The sequence below is a fragment of the Lathamus discolor genome, chromosome 2 (assembly GCF_037157495.1).
Source record: "Lathamus discolor isolate bLatDis1 chromosome 2, bLatDis1.hap1, whole genome shotgun sequence".
Taxonomy (NCBI): domain Eukaryota; kingdom Metazoa; phylum Chordata; class Aves; order Psittaciformes; family Psittacidae; genus Lathamus; species Lathamus discolor.
Window position 1 is genome coordinate 131,001,303 of NC_088885.1, and position 26,119 is coordinate 131,027,421.

Sequence of the window (26,119 nt, forward strand, 5' to 3'; positions counted from 1 at the left end):
TAAGACATGAAAACAACAACTGTATTTTCAAAATGTATCACATCTTTATTTTATACACACACACTGGCAATCTCACACAGCACATCATGGATCATAAACCTGTATGCAACAGCTTCTATAAAAGCTGTTGCTGCTACCCAGTTTAATTGCTTAGCACTGGCACCTTCATAAATTACAGGGGTCTTCAAGAAAACTGAACTAAAGCCAATCTGATCACCACAGGAAACAAAAAGCAGTTGTATAAATAATTACCTTGGAGCTTTGTCGAGCTTGATGTTGAAGTGATATACAGTCTTGACAAATGTCTCCTCCTAGGCAAAAAAAAACAAACACCCAACAAAACAAAAATAAAGGAAAAAAAAAAAATCACACTTTTGAATCCAATAATGCCACACTATGAGAAAATAAGAGACAATGTTCATTATCTTCTGTTTCTATAAATTTAAAATCGTATCCTGAGAGAAGTAATTTAGAAAAAGTCTCCTCCCTGCATTTAAAATACCCAAGGATAACTAATACAGTTTTTAAGTTCCTTTTTATTATTTTTTCTGTTTACTGACTTTCAAAGATCTGATAAAGAAGTTAGGCTGAGAATTAAGATATTTTTATTCTCTCACCTATGTCACGTTGCTAATAAATATGGATTTCATAGACCAAATCAGAATTAAAGGCTCCTATATGTAAAGTTAGGACAGTTTATATCCATGTGCGGACAGTATCTTTAGAGAGATTTCTGTAATTGCTTGGGTTTTATGAGCAGAAACTCATCTTTACTTAATAATTGTATTTGTTTGGTATCTAAAGAAAGCACATCCAGTTCAGTGATGACAGATTTACTAGGAACAGAGAGAGGTAAAGAGGCTGCAAATTTTCCACTAGCAGCAGCCTTGGAATACTTTTAGTTAGGGGAGGACAGAGTGGCCATGTGGTTGCAATCAATCCTGCAATGCCTATATGATAAAAACGTCAAACTTCAGACTGATTTTCTTTCCATTGTCTAAATGTGAAATTAAAATAACTTAGTTTGTAAATTGAATTAGCTAGAAGAAAGTACCTTCCTTTCCTTGGATGTTTATTTCGGATTTAAAGGGTCTTAACACTGTTAACTCTGTAGGGAACTAGCTTGCTATAGTATTGTATGACTAAAGCTAACGCAATAAATATTTCAGGCGGTACAGTGCTAACCGTAAAATGGTTAGGAAATGCAATTACTGACAAAGTAAGCAGAAATAGACATAAAATGGACTATTTCTGCAGTAATACACCATTTCTTCTACACCATTAATTTTCAGAAAACACTCAAGTCTCTAAAGCAGCTTAAGAAATCAGAGATGCTGTCAGGCTATCTGCTTGTTCAGACCACAGAAGGATATACTGATTCAATTACTTTCTTTAGACACAGACCCAAATTAAAATCGGTATAAGCACACATTACCACTCAAACTTTTTGCACAAAGATGGAAATCATTTCTTTTTTGTAAGCATTAACCAGTTGCTTTGCTCATTCACACCACACACACACACTCCCCTCCCTTACTGGTGTAGTCTACTAAAAATAAAGCAGTGCAAGCTCCTGGAGAACTGTTGCTTAGCTACATTCTCAATTATCACAATGCTGGCCCTACTCATTCAGTGTCAAGGTCAAAGCAATTGTTTCTCTACTTTACTGATGAAGTATCCTGTTTATAAAAATCTTATCTGTTTCCTACTTGGTAAAATATTGCACATTTCAGTCAATCATTGCTGGCTACTCCTCCAGAGAGACAAAGTGTGGGAACAAAACCAGTAGTGTTAATTTTTGCCCTTAACGGAGAGCTTTTTTCCTAACTCCACCCAGAATGCCAACTGCCTCGCGCTGACACACAGGCAACCAATTATGCCAACGTTTTTTTCCTTCTTTGCTGTAGCTAGGCAAGTGTGGCAGAAATGCAGTAGTCATGTATTTATTCTTATTCTTCCCCTCACTCAATTACAAGTATAAGCAAAGCAGCAACTTTCAATCAGTCAGTATTGTGGGAAAGTTAAAACAAAGAAGGAATTTCCCCATCAGTTTTAAACACAAGAAGTTTTTGGTTCCTCTTTGAGGGCAGGTGTTCAGCTGCAAGGACTGTGATTCTCCCCAGACTAGTGCAGGCTGCTGAATATTTCATAGCCCCTGAGAAACGCAGCTGTAATCAACTTGCAAATAATGAAATGGGCAGTGATAATAGAGCAGAGGTAAAGTGCGCCATTAGAAAGCATCAGTGCTTTGGCTGCTGCTGCAGTCTTGCTGTAACAATTTATCAGGTTATATGATAAAATAATGATACTATCAACTATGAAATAAAAATGAATGTTATGCCAAAAAAAAAATTAAATAAAATCAGAAAGTGTCTCAGGTGGCCAACATGGATAGCAAAGAGAAAAAATCAGAAAGAATGCCAAGAGAATCACGTTCATGACCAAAACTCCATTACATGTATTAATCACATGCCAATTGCATAAAGCCATTTAGGATATTAATAGAAAAGTAAGTCTAAAAAAGTTACTTAAGGCAGAAAAAGATTTATAAATACTAAAATAAAACAAAGAAAGCATTTAAGAAGTGGTAAACATCTCATTTTAATCAAAGCTTGTAGAGTAACCCAGCTGCTGTCCTAACTTCTTTGTAACAAGATCTTGAGGTTTTGACATTTGGAACCTCAGATATTTACACTGTCCCCTCTGTACTGTTTGGTGCCGGCAAGCACCGAAAGACAGCACAAGGCCAACAGTGAGATAACTATAATGGCATTTCCTGAAGATAGGACATGACCTATGATTAAAAATGTCTTGGAAAGAAACAGTGATCAGATGGATAGCTAAATGTACCTGTGAATTACACAGGGAAGCTACACAGCAAGTAATTCTTCATCTTACCTTCAGAAGCCCTGCCCAAAACTTGACTGTTCCCTATCTGTGCCAAGTTTCTGAGTAACAAAGCACTGAATGGTTGTACAAACGTAAGTTCATGTCACAGATGCAGCTACAGTAGTTATGTGGTAAAAGGGGGAAGTTCATACACACAACCCATATGGACGGACAGTGAGACACCCTACAAGAGTATTTCCTATGAACAAAGATGACCACTACATATCTTTATGAATATGGACAAAGATGTGACTCAAACATTAACTCCTTACCCTGACCTGCATTGATAAGCATGGATAAATTGGGAAAGGCAGTCTGCACATAGGAAAAGGCTACACCAATGCACTTTCTCCTAACCTCCTCCAGAGCAAAGGCGAGACTGAGACCTGCTCTCACAGACATGGCTTTTGTTAACCTCATGGTCTTCTGTGTATCATTAGCACAGATGAATTCCACTGCACAGCCAGTGTCCAAACTGTAAAACATTAGATAGAACAGACTACTTCAGTTGGAAAGGACCTAAACTGAACACCTAGTTCAACTGCCTGACAGCTTCAGGGCTGACCGCAAGTTAAGTTATGTTACTAAGAGCATTGTCCAAAAAAATACTGACAGGCTTGGAGCATTGACCACCTCTCTGGGAAACCTGCTTCAGTGTTTGGCCAGCCCCCCTATGAAGAAGTGCTTTCTAATGTCACATCTGAACCCCCCCTGACACAGGTTCAAGCCATTCCCACACATCCTGTCACTGGATATCACAGAGAAGAGATCAGCACCTCCCGCTCCACTTCCCCTCCTCAGGAAGCTGTAGAGAGCAAGTCCCCTCAGTCTCTTTGTCTCCAAACTAGACAAGCCCAAAGTCCCTAGCCATTCTTCATGGGACATTCCTCCCAGCTCTTTCACCAGCAAACAGCTGGTGAAAACAGCTCTACTTCAAGTGACTCTATGTGACGTGCAACTGTGGGGAAGAGCGGATGAGAACCAAACACAGGCTGAAGAACAAACATAGTGCTCCAGTCTCGCCTGCTGGAAAGACAGCAATCCCCTAAAAGTACCATGCGGCAGCTGGACCTTCATCCTATGGACCAGAGTATGTCCCAGTGCAGAAGAAGGCAATGACTGTCTTCCCCAGCACACGCTTCCCCAGGCACCAGAGGAATCACAACTCCCATGGTTACGCAGTCCGTTCTTGTTCTTCCAAGCAAGGACTGACACTCATAGCTGCCTTCCTACAGGTACAGAGGTTACATGCTGAAGTGGTAGGGAATTCACGGAAGGCTGACTAACTCCAGTGTTTAATTCCTGATACTGACAAGAATAAACTGAATGTTATTCCTTTTATTTTATAAATAAAAGTCTGGATGAAGGACTGCTGGTAGGTTCACATGCAGCACTCATGTTACAAAGAGAAGTCTTGACAGAAGTGTGAGGTTGCTCAATGGGATACTGCAAATGTGTGCAAGCGGAAAGTCAACAGCAGCAGGAAATACAAATTGCTATACTCTGAGAAAGTACCTTTACACTCAAGGAATGACTTCAATTAATGTCAGCCTAATAATCTTTTATGTGTTTCAAAAAGTAGTTCATAGAAACTCCAAGAACCCAAGCAGATTGTAAAAGAAGTATTAATGAGGTTGATAAACGTATCTTTTTATTTTGGTCCCTTTGTACTTGCTGTGTTCTCTACATGGATACTCTGTATTTTCATTTCTTTCTTCACTAACAACAGATACAGAAGGTGAATAGGTTTAATATTGCCAAAGAAAATCTGGTGTACACATGTTCAGTGCAGCAGGGGTAAATGAGCTCTCTCTAACATCCCAGAAACATCACCTGTCACTCTGAAATAAAGCGGTGTCCCAGGGTGATACTGCACTGGAGTAATTCCCATGCTTTAATAATCAAAGGACTTCTAGTGTTATCTTCCATCTGCCAGAAAAGAGATCACACAGACAGACCTTTCAGCCAGATGGAGTCACCAAAAATTCTCTTAATCTATCAGAAAGCTCAGACACAACTGAGATGCACTCATTCATATTCCTGTTCTCTCTCCTGCAAATACCCAAAGATAAATTACTCAGACTAACTCAGATTTAGACTTTAAATGTCACAAGCAAATCTTAGGCAGCTCATTTTTCCTTTCACTTTTTTTTCCTGGCATGAAAGAATTATTCTTACTAACTCACTGGGGATCATGTCTTCCTTTTACTATCTGAGAAAAAGTACAACATGACAGACAGACCTTGTACAATATAAGGCTGGTGGAACTGCTGTCTGAATTTATCCATTAAAAATCAAAAAATCTATTTCAACAGTTGTGAATTTTATGCAGTATCACCAACCTTCTTCTGGATATCAGCATCCCAGTCTGACTCTTCCATAAAATGGGAAGGCTACAGCGATACAGGCCCCTGTAATTTGAGAGGCATCTTTAATTTTTTGATATATGTATATAGAACCAACCTTGGAGCAAGGACGATCGTGAGCTACACATGCACATTTACCATCAGTGCAGTGCTACCATCAAGGGACTCCCAAACAGTGCCCAACTCCAAAGTGGGCTCTCGCTCCTCAACTAACTTTTACAACCCAGCAAGGCTGGCAGCAGTTCACTGCTCATGCATCTCCTCCTTGGACAACTGACTCTACTGGCAGCCTTGTGAAAACCTCATTGATCTTTCCAAGACTACGTATCTGCCAACACGGGGAGAAAAAACAAAAAGGACTTTCAAGACCGTAATGGCATTTCCTGATGGTAAGTACCAGAGGTGAGGCTGGCAGCAGCATTGCTTATTAAAGCTGTCTGGCATTCCCCCTTTTCAGAGCCATTCTCAACTGTTACAAAACACAGCCTCATACTAAAAGTAATTTTGGGTATCTCCACTAAAATGATGCACATGTTTCTGAAAGTAAAGCCAAAGAAAAGTACTTTTCACAGCCCAAGTTAAAAGGATTTGGCATCTTTTTTCTTCTAGAAGCCCAAGTATCTCTACTTTTTGAAACAGGAACTTGGCATGACAGGAAAAAGCTTTATGTCAGAGAGAAGTTTTTTTACTGCCTTCTGAAAGGGGAAAGGTATATAATCCAGGAACAAGAGTGAGGAAACTCCAGGAGTAAGTAAGGGAAAGTTGGGAAAACTGGGACCAAAAGATACATGGGGAAGATGAGGGATAAAAATAGGCAAAGAAATTTGGCTCAGGAGTCTGGTAGAAAAGCAGAATAAAGGAGGGCAAGCAAGTAGGGAGAAAGAAGGGTGTGAGAGTCAGTCAATTTAGGCAAAAGATAAGGAGACAAAAATGTGTGAAAAAGGAAAGTGAGATCAAGAACTTCTTGGATGAGAACTGGTACAAGGGGAGAGTGGCACTGGCTTGGCAGAGACAGGAGGAGACAGAGCTAGGAAGACAGTAGCACAAACCTAAGAGGTTGGGTGGGAGACTAGCAACAACGGGGAGTCAGGCGAATGACAGGAAAGTAATGTAAGTCCTTTTGGGCAAAGAGAGCAAACATATGGATTGCTAACATGGAAGAGTGGGTGCAGAGGGAAATACACCCAGAGGAGCTGAGACTGAGGAAAACAGGCAAGAATAAAGGCAAGGAAAAAATAAGCAACACAGCCTTGGGTGGGATGATTTACTGTGAGGTGTCCCTGCCCATGGGACACCAACCCTAACTATTCTATGATTCTAAGTAGAAAGAAACAGGTCTACTCAAAAGCAGAAAGTCAGAAGGGACCGTCTTTTGGCAGAACTATACAGAAAAGTCTGTACTGCTAAAGCGCATTCTCCTCCAGAGCCAAGTTCATGTGGGACTGCAGGTATGCAGCCACAGTAAAATACAGACTTTGGGGACAACTGGGCCAGAATATATCTTTTACTTTACCTTGTTTCTCAGCTCTGCTAACACCAATAGCACAAAGCAGAAGAATACAAAATGGACCGATATTACAGGGTAGTTCTTTCAAAATATGAAACAATAACACTGTGCCTGTTAAGGATATGATACCAATTTATGTGAGCTGTAGATTTTGTTCAAACTGTCTTTAGACACACCAATGGCTCAAGGGTCTGCCACTGGGACTTCTTACTCCCACAGAAAACCAGACTGTCCTGTCCTGCAACCTCTCATACCCAGTGTCTGCAGAAGGCCGTGAGGAGTCAGCTACAGCTCTGCAGGGTGTTGACAGGTCCCATCCTTGCATTGCCTCCAGCGCAGCTACTGCTCTCCAGGTACAACCACGGCAGTGGGATAAATGACCCTCAGCATCTGCTGGAAAAGACAGGGACAAGACTGGCAAACTACATGAGAGGCAAGCAAGACAGGTGGCCAGATCCTTTGGCTACTTGTGACAGAAGGAGGAAAACCACCCATTTAAGTAAAGGTCTAAACCCTGCTAGAAGCACTCGGGCACTGTTGTCACTACAGGTCTCCCTAGGTTTCTGGAGGCTGGCAAGTGAAGCAGGGGTTTGGGGGGGCTCCCTTTGAACCCCACACCCAGCTGCTGTTCCTGCAGAAACCACACTGCAAGGGAGGGACAGAGACAGGAAGGTGGGGGGACACACATGCCCCAGTGTCACCCTGGTGGGTCAAATGCAATGTATACCCATATCTGAGTGCTCATGGGTCCTCTATTCTAAGCATGCCCTTAATTATTTCCATACTAACTGGTAGGTACACAACCACTCCCCTTATGCTGTATTCTCCTTGTGCACCTTAATTTATGGAACTGGTGTGCAGAGGCCAGGAAAGATGACAGTGAGATTTATTTCTTTATTGAAAAAGCTGCAGAAGTGATGCTGCTGAAGGCTGCTGCTGGAGTTAGAGATGCATCAGCGCAAAACAGTGTACTGAAAACCTTTCCCATGACCCAGTACAGAACTAGTTTTTAAAGCAACTCAGCAATAAACTTAGATGTCAACAGCAGCCTCTTCACCACTGAGAGAAAGCGTGTGTGTGATGTGCCTGATGCAGTCTTTCCAATAAAGTCTAATTTCACATAACTGGCTAGAGCAAGTTCAAGGGAAGGTACAGGGAGGGGGAGAGATAGGAAAGGCAAGAGTATAAGCAGCAGGCATCCAAAACCATAGAAGTCAATTTCCTGATATTCCACCTACCTGCAGTCCTGTGCCCAAATCACCCTTAAAGCCTTAGGCAATGTTTTCTTCAGTCTGTCAGACTGTTAGAGATACTGAAACCTCCGATAAACGAAGGTATCCAGCAAGAGTTTACTATATGCACCTTGAAAGAAGTGCAGGAGAACTTCAGCCTCACCTTTTACTCCTACCACTGACCTATATTAAACACACACTATTCACAGAGGTATCTAATTTATTGAGTTCAGATTAAATCAAACAGAATAAGCTTACAAAAACTTTCTCCCAGAATTTCCCCATACCCTGCAGAGTACTCTCTAACAGCGTGTGATCCGATTCACAGCTCTTGAGCCAAAACAAAGAGGTGAGGGTATTGTATTTCAGAGATCTTTTTGTAGTAATATCCCAGTAAATCCATTTCACTCCTTGCTTTGAGACTGCACCACTTACTTCTGAAACAAAGAAACCAGTTTCAAAAATTCTGGTAATTTTAGGAGTGTTTTATATTAACTAGGGATTAGATGATTTCCTGCAGATTCAGGAATATTGTTTCCATGCCTCCTACCACTTCTTGCCTTTTTTTTCCTTCTTCATCTGCAGGCTGATCTGCTACCTCAGACCGCTCCTTTGCCTACAAAGTCACAATGGGATTAAAATAGGTATGAAAGAGTAAAGGTCTCCATGTTCCTCTGTAGTAATCTCCCACACTGACTGTATCTTAGAGGTAAATAAATACTAGAAAGAACTCTCTTCATCGCAGAGGGATTCAAATTATTCCTCTAAAAGTGAGATACAGCAAGATGCAACTAACAAAATGGCTAGTGGCACAACAGCCAAAGTGTTCTCTTCCCAATCAGTCTAGACCGAGCTGCAAGGAACCAAGGGCATGTGATATATTTAAGAATATTGCCCAAACATAGTTCTCTTCACCTTCCTCCTAACAGCCCTGCACAGGCCAGCGCTTAAGTTGCCCACGGAACAGAGAGCACAGCAGACAGTCATTGCACGCTATGGTCTTCGCAGACTTGCCTTTAATCAGACAGCACGGTTCAGAGCCAGCCCAAAAAAATGCATCTTGCTAAGAAAATACCCTGCATCACAGCCACAGAGAGCTTGCTTCAGGCAATCTGCAGACAACACTGAAAAATGCAGCAATTTAAAAGGAGCAGAACTGGACAGTAAGAGCATTTACCTTTTATCTGAAAATGATTCATGAGACACCCCTACAAAGTGTCAGACAACAGCAAAGCAGTTCATCTACTATTGATAACCCAGCATTCCCAAGCCATCAATAGCCATTTGAGTACTCCTAAAGTAAATTTAGCTTCATCTTCATTATTTTCTGTATTGAAAGACCGGAGGTATACTCATGGATGTTTACGCAATGGCAAGAGAGCATGGTATTGTATGTTTCATTACACTACCAAAGCAGAATCTTGTTCAGACACTGCTAGTGTATAATTTCTGTCTCTCTAGAAGCTGGAAGGCAATCATTAGCATGTTGGATCTGGCAAGTTCATATTATCTATCTGGTAATTACAGAAAGATGGAAAAGCCTTCAAAAAAAATTCCCTCCAACTTCTGCATTTACTACACACCTGACGAAAATACTATCACTTTAAGCTAAATTAGCAGATCTTTCCCATAAACCATTATTCAGAACACATTAACATCAGCATAAAATGTATGAAATAATTATTAGAGGCTGTACCAACTGTATTTTATCTTCCCTTCCAGCTTCAAAAATATAAAACTATGCAATGACAACCTGAATGCCAAAAAAACATTTTGTTGATGGTGATGACAAGCTAGGCTACTTGGTAATTTGTTAGGCATTACTAACCCAAATGAACACTACAGTACAGCTTAGTTCTTCAAAATACGTATACCTTTAGTCAATGCTATTCATACTGCGGCAGCGCTAAAAACACACCAAAAGATAATCTCATCCTCCAGAGACTGCTGTAGAAAAGGACAGAAAGATGAGAGAAAAGGGGGTGGCTGGAGGCACACATATGCATACGCATACAAAGTAATTGGGACCTCTGGTCTGTGTGTTATAATCTCATTTATTCATGCTTCAGGTAAAGAGAAGACTAGGAGGTGCCAGGAAGATTGCAGAAGCTGGGACAAGATGGCTACAAAAGGAGCTGGAAGAATAGAAAGAGAAATCAAACAGAGCAAGGAAAGTGAGGCCATGAAGGAGAGACCGTGAACAAAGAGGTTCAGCCAAAAACAGTTATCAGGGACAAAGAAAACCCAACCCAACATATAAAGGCAAGGCTGAGAGCGCTGGGAGCAGAGGGGCGCAGGAAAGGCCTGTGAGGGGCTTTGGTTGCTCTGCGGCGACTTCGCACACCCCAGCATTCCTTGGACCCCCAGCAAGCCCCACATCATATCCTGAGTGACACCAGCTGAAAAGGCAGGGCTCCTTATCTCTCTGGCTTATATACCATTTTAATTATGTCAGTTGTCAGGGCCCTGGGTAGGTTGTCCCCACGGGGGCTGGCTGCCTGGCTCAGGACCAGCACAGATAACTGGGGTGTCCCTGGGGAGCCCCCTTCAGGCCCTAGCCCCTGCCCGAGCTGCAGCACTGCCGACCCCCATCTCAATCCTTGCCTGTTGTTCTTTTCAAAGAAGCTTTAGGATAAGGTATGGCTACGAAGGCTGCGGTAGAAGCACATCAATGCATGCATCCTGCTCCCTACCTATTCCCAAAGCTACAGCAACAAATAAATAGATTCAATTACTGAGGTAGACGCTAGCCCAATTCAAGGAGATTGGTACATATGTTATAACAAGATGCTGGAGCCACAGCCCCATCACATTAACATTAAGAAATCATTTTATGCAAATCTCTTATCCATGAGTGAGGGATGTACAGGAGAGGAGAAACGGTGCTGTACGGAGATTCACGATGCATGGCAGATGGGCAATTTAAGGTAAATCACACAGTTCAGTTATACAAGACACATAACCTGGGGAGAAAGTGTGTAGCTTCAAGGTCATAAATTATTTATAAATAATACAGCCTTCTCATGAAATATCCAAAAGGCCAGGCACCCATCTTTCCCATTATTTTTCTCCACTTACAAATCACAGGGAAGATGAAGAGGAGTATCTTATCAAGAATGAGCTCATTTTGGGGGAGGAAGATGGGCTTAAATAGTAAAGTTGGTAGTTAGGGGCTTGCAAGCAGGATGGCAGGAGCTGAAGGCAGCAAGACTGCGGTGCCCATCCACCTAGGAGCAAACCAGTAGCAGTCAAAAGGAGGAAGCTGCAGTGGGCTGAGGAGAGAAACTGTTGCCCTGGGAGCTCAGGCCCTCCCTGTCACTGCCAGCCTGTTTAAAATCAACACTGGCCTTCTGCTAAAAACTTCAGAGCTTACTGAGTGCGATCCAGTGCTCAGATTCACAAATCACAGCTGGTGTGATTCGTGAATCTGATTTGTGGTTTGTGGACATCCATGTGCACGGTTTGTTTTCTGTCAGCAGTGCTGCTGCCTCTTTGGAGCGCTGGCTATGCTCCGTGTAACGCAGTGACACCTCCGTACTCAACTCTCCAGCTTCTTTCAGCACTTCTATTGTGGTATGTCAGCAGCCTGACACCTTCTCATCTTTGTTACGCAACACAATGCCTGCTCAAATTCCCCTGCAATGACCAATTCAACTAACTTGTTATTTTTCTAATGTCCTGCCTGGTGACCCTGTATGCCCACCAGTGCTCTTGCAAGTATCCACCTTTTGATAGATACATACACAGTTCATCATTTACTTTGATGTTGCAGACTCTTTGGTCTTCAAAGTCCTTTTGAGATCTTCATGCTCAGTCTGCATTTGATTCAACACATTCTGGCTGGGTTTTTTGTTGAAATCATTAGGGGCAGATAGCCATATGTTCGAGAACATTTTTATAGTCTGAGTAACTCCTAACACTCATCCTTTCAGCAGACCACTGTTTCTGCTTGCTTACAGACAGATGCAGATGCCTTATGTGACTTTTACAACATGCTTAAGCAGCCTCCCATGCCAAGCCTGAGGGTATTAAATTTATCCCTTCTTCAGGTGTGGGAAAGGTACTTCAGTGTCTAAAAAGCCCTAGAAGTGAAAAGACAGATACATACACATGTGATTCAGGCTTTTTCTAAAATTCTTTGAAGTCTTGGTGTGCATTTTCTTTGTATTACAAGTGGTAAGTCTGCCTAATTGCAACAGTTGTGTAATTCTTGAGTTCACCGCTCATGCCACATGTGCAGTAGAGGGCAAAGTATACAGCAGGACAAAAAAAACCCTGAATTGTTTTCTTATTAGCTACAGATATTGGCATCACTGTCTCATATAACTTAACTGCAATAAAAAAAGGTAACAGAATATTTTTCCTCAGTTTTCTGAGTATTGTGTTTTTTACATGAACACAAGTAAAATTAAACTTACCTCTTCCATAATAAAGAGCAAATGTAGCACCAAGTGTCACTTTATCCACGCAGTCACCTCTCTACACCAGTGATTTGCATGTATAATTCCTCTGAAGCCACAACAGGGTATGACCATGCAAATTCCAAAGTGATAAGAGTATTGTGTGCAGTTCACACAATAAGAGTACTGTGTGCAGTTCTGGTGTCCTCAACATAAAAAGGACATGGAACTGTTGGAACAAGTCCAGAGGAGGGCCACGAGGATGATCAGGGGACTGGAGCACCTCCTGTATGAAGACAGGCTGAGGAAGTTGGGGCTGTTCAGCCTGGAGAAGAGAAGGCTGCGTGGGGACCTCAGAGCAGCCTTCCAGTATCTGAAGGGGGCCTATAGGGATGCTGGGGAGGGACTCTTCATCAGGGACTGTAGTGACAGGACAAGGGGTAACGGGTTAAAACTTAAACAGGGGAAGTTTAGATTGGATATAAGGAGGAAATTCTTTCCTGTTAGGGTGGTGAGGCACTGGAATCAGTTGCCCAGGGAGGTTGCGAGTGCTCCATCCCTGGCGGTGTTCAAGGCCAGGTTGGATGAAGCCTTGTGTGGGATGGTTTAGTGTGAGGTATCCCTGCCCATGGCAGGGGGGTTGGAACTAGATGATCTTGAGGTCCTTTCCAACCCTAACTATTCTATGATTCTATGATATCTACATTTTTAGTTACCATGGAAAACTTCTTAATAGCTATTATTCACGTACGCTTTGGTCTATCAGCCTTCGCAACCTTTTGGCTAACAATAAAGTTTGTTTCTGAACCTTCCTAAACATTTTAAAATGAGCTAGAATGCCATGTGAACTCCCCCTCCTCCTCCACCCCCCCAGCGGTTTTAGTTTCCCACACCACATACATGAATTACCAAACCCAAAGAGCAAAATCTCTTTTCATAAGAACAATTATCTCTTTTGGCTAAACGTGTTCCTGAGTCTACACCCACCTTCCAAGACAGATTTTAAGTGAAGTTTTCACCCGTTTTGCAGCTCACTAAGGTCTTGGCCACTGTATCACACACACAGCTGTTTCTCTTTCGAAGTCTCTGATATTACCAGTATATTCAAAACTTATAGGGTTCCTAAGTTCCCGTGCATGCCTTTAACTGGGGTGGAACTGCGTAAAGTCTTACTTTTCATCTTGTCCTAAATTGTGAATGCTCCTCCTCCTCCTTTGGGAAAATCAAACAACTTGCATTAAAACTGCTCCTCTTTCTCCTGAAAAAAACTTTATCCCTGTCCTGGAAAGCTTCTTACGGTCTCCAAGGATTGTACTAGAGCAATAGTATTTACACTGAGAAGGCAGCACCAGTATATCTAAGATCAGGCCCTTTGTGAATTTTAAAAATCATGAATAGCAAATTAATTTATATGAAAAATGCTTCAGTCCTTAGTTTGCAAACAGAGTCAGGGAATAAAAGCAAATTGGACATCAGTAGTCAAAGGGTAACTCTATTGTTGCTGTCTTGTTGCCAAAGATTAAAGCCATGCCTGTAATTAATACAAAATTAGCTTCCAAGCCAAAGCAAGAAGACTAAGGTCACTGATAACAGCCCCACTGCTCCCGTGTGCATAAAAAGCAGCACGTTTGGTGGTTTTTTTTCCAGGCGGCTGTTAACTCGCCAGGAGGAGGAAACACGCAGTGGCACACCGTACCGTTGTGGTTTACAACAAAAGCCCTCTCTGTAGGCTTGTGTTGATAAAAGCATCCTGCTTTGAGTTTTAGACATGATACCGCTTAAGGCCTATTAGTACAACAGCTAAGCTCAGCACCTGATCTGCTATTTCATAGGGGCACATGGGACACAACGCTAGCTACAAATGGCTCAGAAATGCAGCTAGTAAGAGCAAGGCTTTAAAGGAACGGAAATACTAAAAGCAAGACAGGAGGCTTGCACAGTAACTCTTTTTGTCCAGTATTCACAGGCTCAAGTCACTGCAAAGAATGAGATTTTTCCTTATTTTTCACATAAGTGGTTAGAACAGAGATGAAATGACTGCTCTTTTGTATACACCCTGCAAGAACAGGAGACAACAACCGATACTGCATTGCTACTTTACAGGAGACCATATAAGAGATTTTTTTGTTTTAAAAACTGAAGGTGAAAAAGGGGGAGTGACCTGAGAACTAGACGTAAGGTACCAAGAACATGTCACTATCCCTCTCCTTCAGCGAGGTGGACAGTCTTTTTCGAACTTTTAAAGAATAAACTAGGAAGCTGTTAGTTTAAAACAGGTTCTCTTAGAAGTCTGTCTGCAAAGGTGGTGCAGAGGTGCTCCTACCAACCCTCTCAGGATGGTTGATGTTGGAAGGGACCTCTGGAGGTCATCTGGTCCATCCCCCCTGCTCAAGCAGGGCCAACAAAAGCCACTTTCCCAGGACCATGTCCACATGGTTTTGGGGTATCTCCCAGGATAGAGACTCCACAACCTCTCTTTGCAACCTGTGCTAGTGTTCGGTCACCCTCACAGTGAAAAAGTGTTTCCTGCAGTTCAGAGGGAACCTCCTGTTTTCACATCCACTAGAGAAGATCACGCAGGAAAGTGAGGAAAAGGTAAGTTCAAGTTCGCAGTGCATGGCTTCAGGCAGTTCTCCACTGCTAAGCAGAAACACCAGTTGCAGGAATGGAAAGCAGCACTGCACTTCCCCCTGCCACCAAAACCTCGCTCTTCAGCATATGACTGACTCAGTAGCACTAATTTTTTTGCAAGAGCTTGCTCCTCTCTGCATAAAATCAGGCTGATACAGATACCACAGGCACTGGAGTGTAATAAAACCAGATAGCTAAGGGTTTAAACCTCTCAATAGTGGTCATTTACCTACAGCAATCCTCACATTTCTTCTTTTATTAATTCAGCCTAAGTACCAGCTGACGATGAGCTGCAGGGAGCATGATTTTTATTATATGATGAACACTAACATTTCAGAGTTATACCTCAGAACATTGATTACTACCTACTGACAGAGAGCTGAAGCACAGCAATTCCTGAGGGGTTCTGTTGCTGTGGTGTTTTTATTCCTTGACTCCAGTAAAAGGAAGCCTTTGCTGTTTAAAGCTGTTTCTTTCTTCTTTTTTTTTTTTTTAAGCATCAGTGCAATTGATTACACAGGCTAATACTTGATACAGAAAAGACAACTGCTCTGTGGAGCAGGGCACACTCCACGCCTGGTGGAACACAGAAACTGCAAACTAAAATTCTCCTTCTCAGGGAAACAGCACTGCAACATACAGTTTCTGCCTAGTTCTGAAAACAGTGAAACAAGTTTTCTTGGTTACTGTGTTTCCTGAACAAAATACTATTTACTGCTGATTAAAATTGACAACTCGCGCTAATTTTACCACTGCCCAAGATCTAGTATTTCAGTAATTCCCACGGCTGGGAGAGCTGAGAAGTAACAAAAATAAGTCAAGGGTTTCCAGGTTTCCAGACTGTCAACAATGAAGTCCAAGCCTCCAGAGCTTTAGCATCCTGGAGTAGCTACAACCAGCTCCTCAGGCCACCTCGTTTCTGCATGAGGCCACGTCCCATGGTGCCAGGTGACTCCAGCACATCCAGGCTCTGCGGTTCACAGCTGTGGATGAAATCCCTAGGTTGCCTGCCTCCAGAAAACCCCTAAGTGCTCCCAAAGTGCACACCCACACCACTCCATGGTCTGGCCCCTGCCCTACCCTGCCAGCATCTATGCAGGTGCTGGAAACCAGGGCATGGCCAGGTGGGTCCATCAAGGCCACCCTGTAGGAGACTGGGGGTTCCACCATTTGTTCTGCAGACCAGGCTTCTCCTCCCAGGCCAGCAACATGTGCTGATGTGCCTGTCTGGAACCAACCCCACCATGCTATGCCTGAGCTCCAAATAAATGGGAAACACACAAATGCTGAATTATTTGCTATCTCACACTTTGCTGAGTTAATAATTTATCTAATTTCCTCATAATAATGACCTCAGTTTTGGTGGGAAATCAATCCTCTGCTTCTGAGGTAGGATGCTTTTTCCAGTATTTCTCTAGGGCTGATTTTCACCAAACCTGCTGAGGGAGATAACAGGATCACCTGTGAACCAGCATCTGTCAATTCATAGTAACTGGTCAGACCTCACACCAGACCCAGTCATCGCTTCTTTCCCTGCCATTTGCCTGACTGTTAATGCTAATCAAGTCCTGGTGTATTTGCTCTCCAGAAATGAGACGGACTTCTTAGGCAAAATTAAAGATGGAGTCACAAGTGAGTAGGGGCTTCAAGGTTCACTACACAAACTGAAATACACAACTGATACTGAAATGTAACTCGAGAGTTTGATAGTAAATCTTCATGTTAAGAATGGGGCGGGGGGGGGGGGTAAGATTACTTCTTGCTTTTACTTCAGTCAAGATAATTGACTGGAACAATTTAAAAGATTTGACAGACTGTCCACCACCAACATACTCTGGAAAATTGTTGCACCTCTACATAACTAGCATAGAACCACCTCCCAGTGCCTTGGCAAACTTCATGTACTAAATCGCCAGGAATATTTTCTTCCAAATTCAGCTACACTGGCAACACCAGAAGGTGACTTTGTGTGTGCATCCCATTTGACCCCCAGGGACATAGCTAAGAAAACAGATAAAACAAAACGTGAAGAAAAATCACAGTGGAAAAATCAAACTGCATTAACTGGCAACACTTGAAGTACAGATTCATTATAGGTGGTCTATAGGCAATTGTTTACCTCAAGTCCACATGCATAGTGTCACATGCTACTACTCCCTTGAGTGATTAATTAATCCACACAGAAAAGCTCTGCAACATGTTATGTCACAGGAGTCACGAAATGGAGGTCACTGTGCCAGCTAGCAAATGACACATTAAAAAGAGCAGAAAAAGGCAGAAAATGCTCTTTACGATTTCCACTTCACTGTGAATGTGAGGGATTTATTTCACTAATCCATGGCTGGCAGTGTCAGGGCTACTTGGAGCTGCAGAGATGGAGAGAAATACCCGATTTTCAAATCCCCTCCACCTACATAAAGGTAAGAAAGAAGAGCACTTCTACCCCCACTGGGCTGCTACTGCACTACTGCCTCTATTAGACCAACACCATTTTCTGAAAAGGCTAAATTAGGGGAAGGCACATTTCCTCCTGTAACCGGGACGGTCAGTTAACATGGCCAAGACATACATTTTTACAGCATGCACATACGCAGTTTATTTTGCCTGCCCCATTACAATGTTACACCCCTACATGAATGGTGTGAGATGGAGGAACTAAGTAAGTGATGTTGCCTATCCAAATATGAGCTTGTTCAGACTATTTAAGCATTAATTCATAACTTACCTTTCTGAGAGGAAAAGCAGTGTCCTTTGTTACAAAGTGAACTGAAAATGAGGCGGTATTTGACTGTACCTGAAAGCGTGTGTCACGACAGTGTGAGACAATATAGATACCTAGTTTGGCCTTTCTGTATTTTCTTCTTCCTTAGGCAAGCAAATCTATAAAGCCTCTCATCTAATGTGTTAGATTAATAAATGATGAAGCTACAAACAAGAGAGCCCAACCTTCCATGATTTGTGCTTAATTATTTCGCATTTAACAAGAGTAAAGGAAAGTGAAATTAATTTCATCCTTGTAATTACCAAACTAAATGACCCAATCTTGCCTATTATAACAGATCAAAACAATACATTTACCAAATCATCGTAAAAAGTAATTTTTACTCTGAATAGCTTCCTGTGATGTATTAGCTTCCACCCCTGGAAAAGTACCTACCAAACACTGCAACAGAGGTCATGGAGATCATGCTTTTCTCCACAGCTAGGCTCTGGACCAGAGCTACTTTTAAGCTAAGCTTAAAGCTGAGCTGACATCATAAAAAAAAAAATGTGTTTCAGAATGTGCTTGATGAATATCCCTCACAAAGTAAGCCTGGAACCCCAGGTTTTCTTACAGCATGTAGGCTCTAACAGTCTGAATGCTGGTCTCTGCACTGGACTAGAAGGAAAAGTAGCTATTATTTATCAAATGAAGAAACTTCTTCAGTCAATGCAATTCATTAGGACATCACTGGGATACCATCAATAGCAAACTCTTCAGCAATTTCTTCCTGCATCTCCCTCGCACTCCAGTCCCTTGAACCAACGTGTCCGTGTGGCAGCAGGTACGACAGTGTGGTGTAGGCACCAGTGCTCCTCTGCAGCCCTCAACCCCAAATTTGCACCCCTCTTCCACCGTTCTTCCTAACTCCTGCTCCCATTGCACATCTGACCTCCTCACCCTCTCCCCTACCATGGTACAATTCCTAGAAGAGGGCTCCAGGTCATCGTTCTCTGCATATTTCTCCCCCTTTGAAGCAATTTTGCTTGGACACGAGTAACAACTCCCTCTCAGCAGGACACCAGGTGAGGTTTCTCCACAGAGTGGCACCAGCCCTTTCATGCATCTCTGGGAACAGCCTGCCTGAGGCAACCGAAGATTCTCCTGTGCCATTTTTTGTGGCCACGGCCTGGTGGTGGCTCACAGCCATGTGACACAAAGCATATCCAGGTCTTTCTTTCCTTCAGTCACTTCCAAATGACGAGTCTCTAATCCTTTTGGCTTCAGCTGCAAAATTCCCATTGATTGATAATGGATTTTCCACTGATGTAGAATCAAGCATTTCGACTACACCATTACGAATTAACAGAAGAGAGCTCTGTTAATCCCTTATAAGCAAGCTTAATCTCTGGTTTCTAGCAGGAGGAGTGCAGGCCTTGTTTTCTCCAGTATCAGCCAGAGGGCAATTACTATTTCTGAATTTTATTCTCATTTTATTTGATTGACACCAGTTTTGGGTTTTTTTTTGAAGACACAAATCCAGACACCATCACAGATACACACTTCTGCCAAGTGAAAAAGGAAAAGTTTGAGCTGTGACACTGAAGCTGAAAGCTAGGATCGGCACGCTGGGACTTACTCCACAGAAAATGCTGTCACCTGGAAATAGGAGATTGATGAAGCCTTTATAGCATTCACCTTTCAATTAAAAAAGAGCAACATACGAAACCTCACATTAAAATAGCTGTAAGATTTGTTAGGGTGCTCTCTCAATTATGTGCTTTGAACATTTCCTGTACATTAGCAATAGTTAGGGCTATTAAACTGCAAGCAAGTATTAGCACCTTTAAAGACTCTTACAGAACTTGGCTAATAACTCTATAGCAATCAAGTCATCAGTAAGATGAACTGACGTTTCACTAAGACACTTTTTCCCTTAAAATGAGATTTTGTTAGATCAACTCAGATACACATTAAGTCAGTGAATAACAGAACAACACTTTTGTTTTTTTCCAGGAGAGGAAACCCACCACTATGTTTCGATGTCTGGTAAACAGAAGCTCAAATCACGCAAACCCTTGCTCAAATGGGAAACCAGTGTTCACAAAGACTTGTCCCATTGCAGCCAACAGTCTGAGCTGCTTAACAGCGGTAAAATCTTGAAAGATCAACCCCAAATATTTCAGTTCTAATTGGTACTGCACATAAAATGACCCTTAATTTGACGTCATGTCCTGCAGTGCACCAGACACAACCATTTCATTGATCCAATAATTCATCACTGCTCCTGTGCTAAGATGAAAAGAAGTCTTAAACACAGCAGCTAAGTGGTTCCACTAAAACACTGGAATGCCACATAGCTCCATAAGACAATAAAATGTTTATCTTTTGTCAAGCATTTCATTGCTGGTGTTCAGTAGATGACCTTTTGAAAGAAGCAGCAGAGGCTGACGTACGCCTTCATTAAAGCAGCGCCTCCTTCTTCCCCCTGCCTGCAAGAACAATGAGCATGGGAGGGAAGAGGTGAGCAATCCACCGAGTAATGAAGAGATTTTGTTTCAGGGGGCCATCAATTATTTATGAGTAAATCCCCACATGAACACATCCAAAGCTGAACAGTTTTTAATATGTTTCACTTCTATACACATGACACAACACAACCAGATGTGAGCTAAATTGGATGTCTGACTATTTGAGGAGTCAAACAGCGAGTTGAATCTGGGTGTTAGTAAATCACTGTTACGTTTTTTAAAATACAACAGTCTCCTGGATTTATAGCTCTTCCACAAAATTCCTCCAGCACTCACAGAAACCATTTTTTAGAGTATTTCCTACTCACCGAGATCTCTGCAAAGAAAAAGCTCATACCAAAGAATTTCTGTAATTATGCTGACACGGTTGTCTAAGTAGTCTACTCTTGACCAGCTTTGAATGGAATTTTATTCCACATGGAACGAAATGGACCTGAACTTTTCCTGTTAAGACAAGACCAAGTTTTGGTTTGGTTTTGGCTTTTTTTCCCCTCAACACAAGGGTTATCCTTTTCAAAACAAACCACTTGTCTTTAAAGTAAAATTGTTTCATAACTGTGTTTTTAAAGAGAAGATTCAAAGACTCTCTCTGTCATACAGGTAATGCAAACATTACACCTTGGTCTTCATAAAGCAAGGACAGGACGACCAAACAGTTGTATTTGCTAGGCACTCTTTCCACAAGAAGTTGTTAATCTATTTACAAATGCTGCCATTGAAATCAGCCATCCTGCAAGTCTTGAAATGAAACCAAATCTACTGTCATGCAGTGAACATCCAGATCTGCAGAACTGTTCTTTGAGATCCTCCTTCCCACAGATTCCAACCCACAAGATGCTGCCAAAATCAAAACCCCTGCTGCAGTCATACTTCAATGACCGTGTCTATAGCACGTGCCATGATGGTTCCGAGGCCACCTTTAACACCAAATTCAGGCACACTGTGAAGCTGGAAACCAGGCTAGGACGTACCCTGCAGAGCAAGACCCTGCCTCTCGAAGCCTCATCTGCAAGCTGCGTTTTAAAGAGACAAGTCTGGGGAGAAGCTCTTCAAATAACTTGTTCTAAACATGTGGAATGAGCACTTTCTGCCTTTTTTTTTTGCAGAAGCGTCAGGTCTCTCACACACTCTGTCCCCTCCCATTTAAGCTACTCCTCATGTCAGACCTTCCACAGCTCCATTCCCACCCTAACCTGGCTAAACTGCTTCAGTACCAAAACCAAAAACCAACCAAAACCCAGCCACTTAGAAACCCATTTTAGATTTGTTTGCATTACTTTAGAGGGTTTTTTATGTGTTGGGATGAAAGAAGCCCATTAAGTACATCTATATTTACTTCATTACTGTGTGGCTCTTGAAGTTAGATGAAAAGATTTACTCTGGCCACGTTTGTTTATTCATCAACATCAGCTTAGATATGTTTTCAAAGGCTCATCCTCATCGTATTTACATGAAAGCACACACTTTTTTCCAAGGGTTTTATCACATTCTGAGAGCTGGAAAAGGACAAAAGAAACTTCTGTGAAAATTATGAAACCAAGGATCAGCAGAGAAACAATTCCAATAAATCCCAGTTATTTACGGGAGTGGAAACCACCCTTTCCTACCTGGAGTCATTCTTTCTCACACTGCAGCTGTACCAATAGCCACAAACTGTAAGTGAATGACCCATCACCAAGCTCCTAGCACGCTGCTTTAGGCAGGAATGCCTGAAGAGTTAACCCAACCTGAAGCAGAAGAGTTTAAGCAAATGTAGTCTCTGAAATTTCTGTGGGTTGTTTTTTTTCTTTTATACCTGCACTTAAACAAGAACAATCAGATTTTTTTCATAGGTGGGGGTAAAGAAGAGCTCTCTGCTGCTGGTAGCGAAGCATTACATAAAAATACAGCCCACGACCAACCGACCCAGCAGTGCAAGTCCTAGTGATCTCTGACAGAACCCAAACATGACTTGGTAATTGCATGCTTTTAATATCAAATTTTTATCCTCAAGTTATGCAAATATTTAAATTACGTTTATGGACACTGTCCTTCCTTGTGAGTTTACACTTTCCCACAGAAGACTTCCAGAGTGATTAACAATCCTGATCTTTATCCTTCACACTGACTATTCATTCATCCTTTCTAAACAAATACTGCTTACATATGACCCAAGAGGGCTGTAACAAGGCAGTATTTATCTGCCCTAATAATGTACCGCCACCGCTTTAATTACAACTTGGTTATATCACATCCAGGAAGAGAGGGAATGCCTCTCATCACTCATCATCTTCACCTGACAGCTGTGCTTGGTGCACCTTTGCAGGAGCAACCTTTGGAGGTCCCACCACCTGCAGCTTGCCCACCCCAGCCCAGGTAACTGTTTTCTGGGAGGTGAGGGGACACGGGGAAGACGAACTGGATGCAGCACACATACCCATGAGACACCTACAGAGGAGTCATGGAATGGCACAGCAATTCAGAGCATGAGGGATACCAGGATGGAGATGGGGGAACGGCAACTAAGGATGTATTAATTCCTTTCAGTTAAGTTCACAGGCAGATCAGCAGGCTTCAACTTCCTCATCTGGATTTTACAGGGCCTCCAAGAGCCTACATGAGTGCACAGTAGTTTCAAGTCTAGAGTTTTTTACTAGCAGTAGTATATGCAAGAGTGTGCACTGCTCACCCTTTCCATGTTTTAATCAATGTGAGCAGTATCTGATCATACAGACATCTATAAATGCACTATTTTCCTACAGAAGAAGCCATCCTGAACTTCTTTCCCTACCAGAACAAAAGCTTTTTGGCATCGTTACACACACTCTAAGACCTGCAACCTTGGGATGCAGAGATGGGCTGCAAGCAGCCAGGCAGCCTGTCTGCAAGCTACAGGCTGTACAGTCAGGACCCCCTCCAACACACCTTCCCTGCTAGCTTCAGGCAGGGTTTGGGCCAGCAGCTGCCATTCATTCAGCATACACTAAAACTCGGGAAGGGGCTCTCAGCCCGACTCTGGAAACCTGCAGGTGAGGGCAGGACTCCTGCCCTCCCAACACCATCCTAGGCTGAGCTACCTAGTACCCCACACTCAAAATCTGATCCTTTCTCAACGCCTAGAAGCAGAGGCATCACTACAGCAGCCTAGGTAATAGTATTTGAATGATTCATTGTTTCAATCAAGTGTTAAATAATGTTTTCAAGCCTTTCTGGTCTATTACATTATGTTCTGCAGTTACAAATGAAATAGTGTTGGAATCACTTTGAAAAAGCCCGTCCATTCTCCATCCCTGTCCTTAATGGACAGAAAAAGACCATCCTCTGTTCCAGCTCTTGAACTCTACAGCACTTTACCAGGGGCATCAATGAGCTGATAAACAAATTTAACTCCTTTGTGTGTCATGAAGTCCACAAAGCCCCAGGAAAGAGTGCTCCTTAACTAAATGCCACAGCATAGCCAGAAAGAAGAACTCAGCTGCATTTCTTGTGGATTGCTCAGAACAGTGCTTCTTAAAATATAAATTAGCTCCAGATTTTCTTATTAGGACTTGAAATCCAGTTGCCATTTTCTGATCAATATAACTTTAACAGTAGAATAAATTTAAAGCTTAAGTTATCTAGTAGCAGTCATCTCTATACAATACATGATCTAAAGCCACATTCACGTTCAAATGCCTGGCAATAACGCTTACCAGCAGCACTGTGCCTTAAAATGCAATGGATTACCTGTTTCTTCTCCTCATTAAATGACATTTCATAAAAGGAACAGAACAAAAGCTAGGTGAGCTTGCTCAGTGTCATATCCCACAACCTTTACTCATATGAGCAATGTGTTGCCTTCAGATCACCTCCTCATTTGAAAGTTGCAGATCCCCATTGCTGACCTGAATACTGATTTTATGTTAATAAAATCCTGTATTGAGACACTGGTTAAAGATAAAATTGCTCCTGTACTTCAGGCCTGCAAGATATCGTCCATACTGTACTCGCTGTCTCCTCTTCCCCTGAGGGCAGGAGACACCCCTTACAGGAGATGCTTCCCAGGCTGCAGAATTTGGCCCTTGTTGAATAAGTTAACACCTGAATTAATCACTTATCCAGGAAGGGGAGGCGCTTTTGCTATGATGAAGCTGCACACCTCACATATAGGCATATTTATCAGGGCAAAATTGTTAAAGATGTAAAATAAGAAACCCTGAAATTTGAAGTTTCTGCTACTGCATTGTCTAAGAGAAGCAAATACAATGAAAATGTACCTCCATTTACCTACTGAGTATCTTTAGCAGAGCCCACTTCTGCAGATGCTGTTAACAGACACTGCTCCAATGATTTAACTGCAACACAGACAGACTTTGAGAGGACCGAAGAGGATTTGCTTCTGGTTTCACAAGGCACATTTACATTTTTGACATACAATTTAATAAAATAAGAAAGCTGGATCAAAGTCAAGGCTGCTAGGAAGGTGAGGAAATACTTTCTGCCAAAATCTTAGCTTTGCTCTTTCTCACTTTTTCTGCATTTATCACTTAATGGCTCAGTATTATTTCAAAGGCATTATTTCCTTTTACAAATGCAATCAACTCAAGTATTCAGCACCACAGACAATGTATTACTCTCCTTAAACCCAAATCTCTGAGAGACAGACTGGAAAGGTTAAAGAGCTCTATCGTTCAAAGCATTATAGTTCAGACACCTATAAATCATAACGTTTGTTTATTTAGATAATAGGCTCCATTAGCGTACGTAACATCCCAAGCTACACAACTTTCTTGGTACGACCGTTTGCCAGCTTTCTTCCTTTCCCATCCTAGAAGCACTACGGGAAGCGAATGCTCCAAACCGAGCAGCACACACAGCAAATGGGGTGCCCGGACTCATTTGTGCGCTCAGCTCCCTTCGCTTTGAAAAGCAGCCTCTGCTCTCCTCTGGTGATCCCTTTCTCTTAGAAGAGTTTCCAGGACCAAGAGCAGACGCCACTGACAAACAAACTGGAGTCTTGTCACCACGCAATAGCATGTTAACGAAAACGCGGGGCTCGCCCGCAGGGGATCCCACCGCCGGGGGATGCCTCACACGACCCTGCCCCACACCTGTGACCGTGCCAAATTACTCTCCCAGTCACCACAGCACCCGCAGCACGGAACGCGGCCAGGCAGAGCAGCCTCGCAGCCCTGCGGCGGCTCCTCCACCGCCCTCCCGCAGCGATCCGCGCAGCGACCCGCGCCCGCAGCGACAGCACCCCGCAATACACACACGCACACACACGCACACACACTCACACTCTGCCCCCTCCACCCCCCAGAACAGGGCACAGCAACTTCCCACACCGCCCCCAACTCACCGAGAGGCGCCAGCCCCGCGCAGGGGCGCGCCCCACGATGCCGCCTCCCTCGGAGCGCTGCCCGGCGAGTGCAGCCCGCAGGGGCCGGGCACCGGCGCGGGGAGGGAGGGAGGGAGGGAGGGAGGGAGGAGCAGCAGCAGCGGCAAGTTGCGGCGCGTCTCTTCTCCCCTCCCCTCCCTCCTCCTCCCCTCCGCGCTCCCCCCCCTCCTCCGCGCGGCAGGAGGGTCGGAGGGAAGCGGCGGAGCTGGGCGGCGCGCGGCCGCGGAGCGCTGCGCGGGCAGGCGCGCGGCAGTGCGCATGTCCCTGCGCGCGGCGCCGAGAGGTGGACGATGCGGCAGCGCGGGCCTCTCAGCCCTTACGCACCGCAGCGCGCCTCTGCGGAGGCTGCGCGGGCAGCGCAGCGCAGCGCCTCGCTCCGCGGCGGCAGCGGCTCGGTGAGGCCACCGCCCTCCGGTGTTGCGCACGGGCGGCCGCGCTGCTCGGCTGAGGGTGCTCCCGTGGGCAGCGTGGGGAAGGAGGAAAAAGGGATGGATCCAAGCGTC

General features: G+C 43.3%; 1 protein-coding gene across 12 annotated transcripts in view; it reads right to left on the reverse strand.

The window, feature by feature from the left end:
- Positions 1 to 25,783, reverse strand: part of PAG1 (phosphoprotein membrane anchor with glycosphingolipid microdomains 1) — a 106,230-nt gene extending 80,447 nt beyond the window's left edge. For 4 of the 12 annotated variants that reach the window (XM_065668499.1, XM_065668504.1, XM_065668503.1 and 1 more), the window contains exon 1: positions 253 to 311. The gene's annotated coding sequence lies outside the window, so the exon portion shown is untranslated. Of the gene's footprint in view, positions 1 to 252; positions 312 to 5,231; positions 5,301 to 7,016; positions 7,156 to 25,577 lie in introns of those variants that run through there. The other 8 variants (XM_065668502.1, XM_065668491.1, XM_065668497.1 and 5 more) reach the window with 5 other exon arrangements.
- Positions 25,784 to 26,119: the final 336 nt, after the last annotated feature.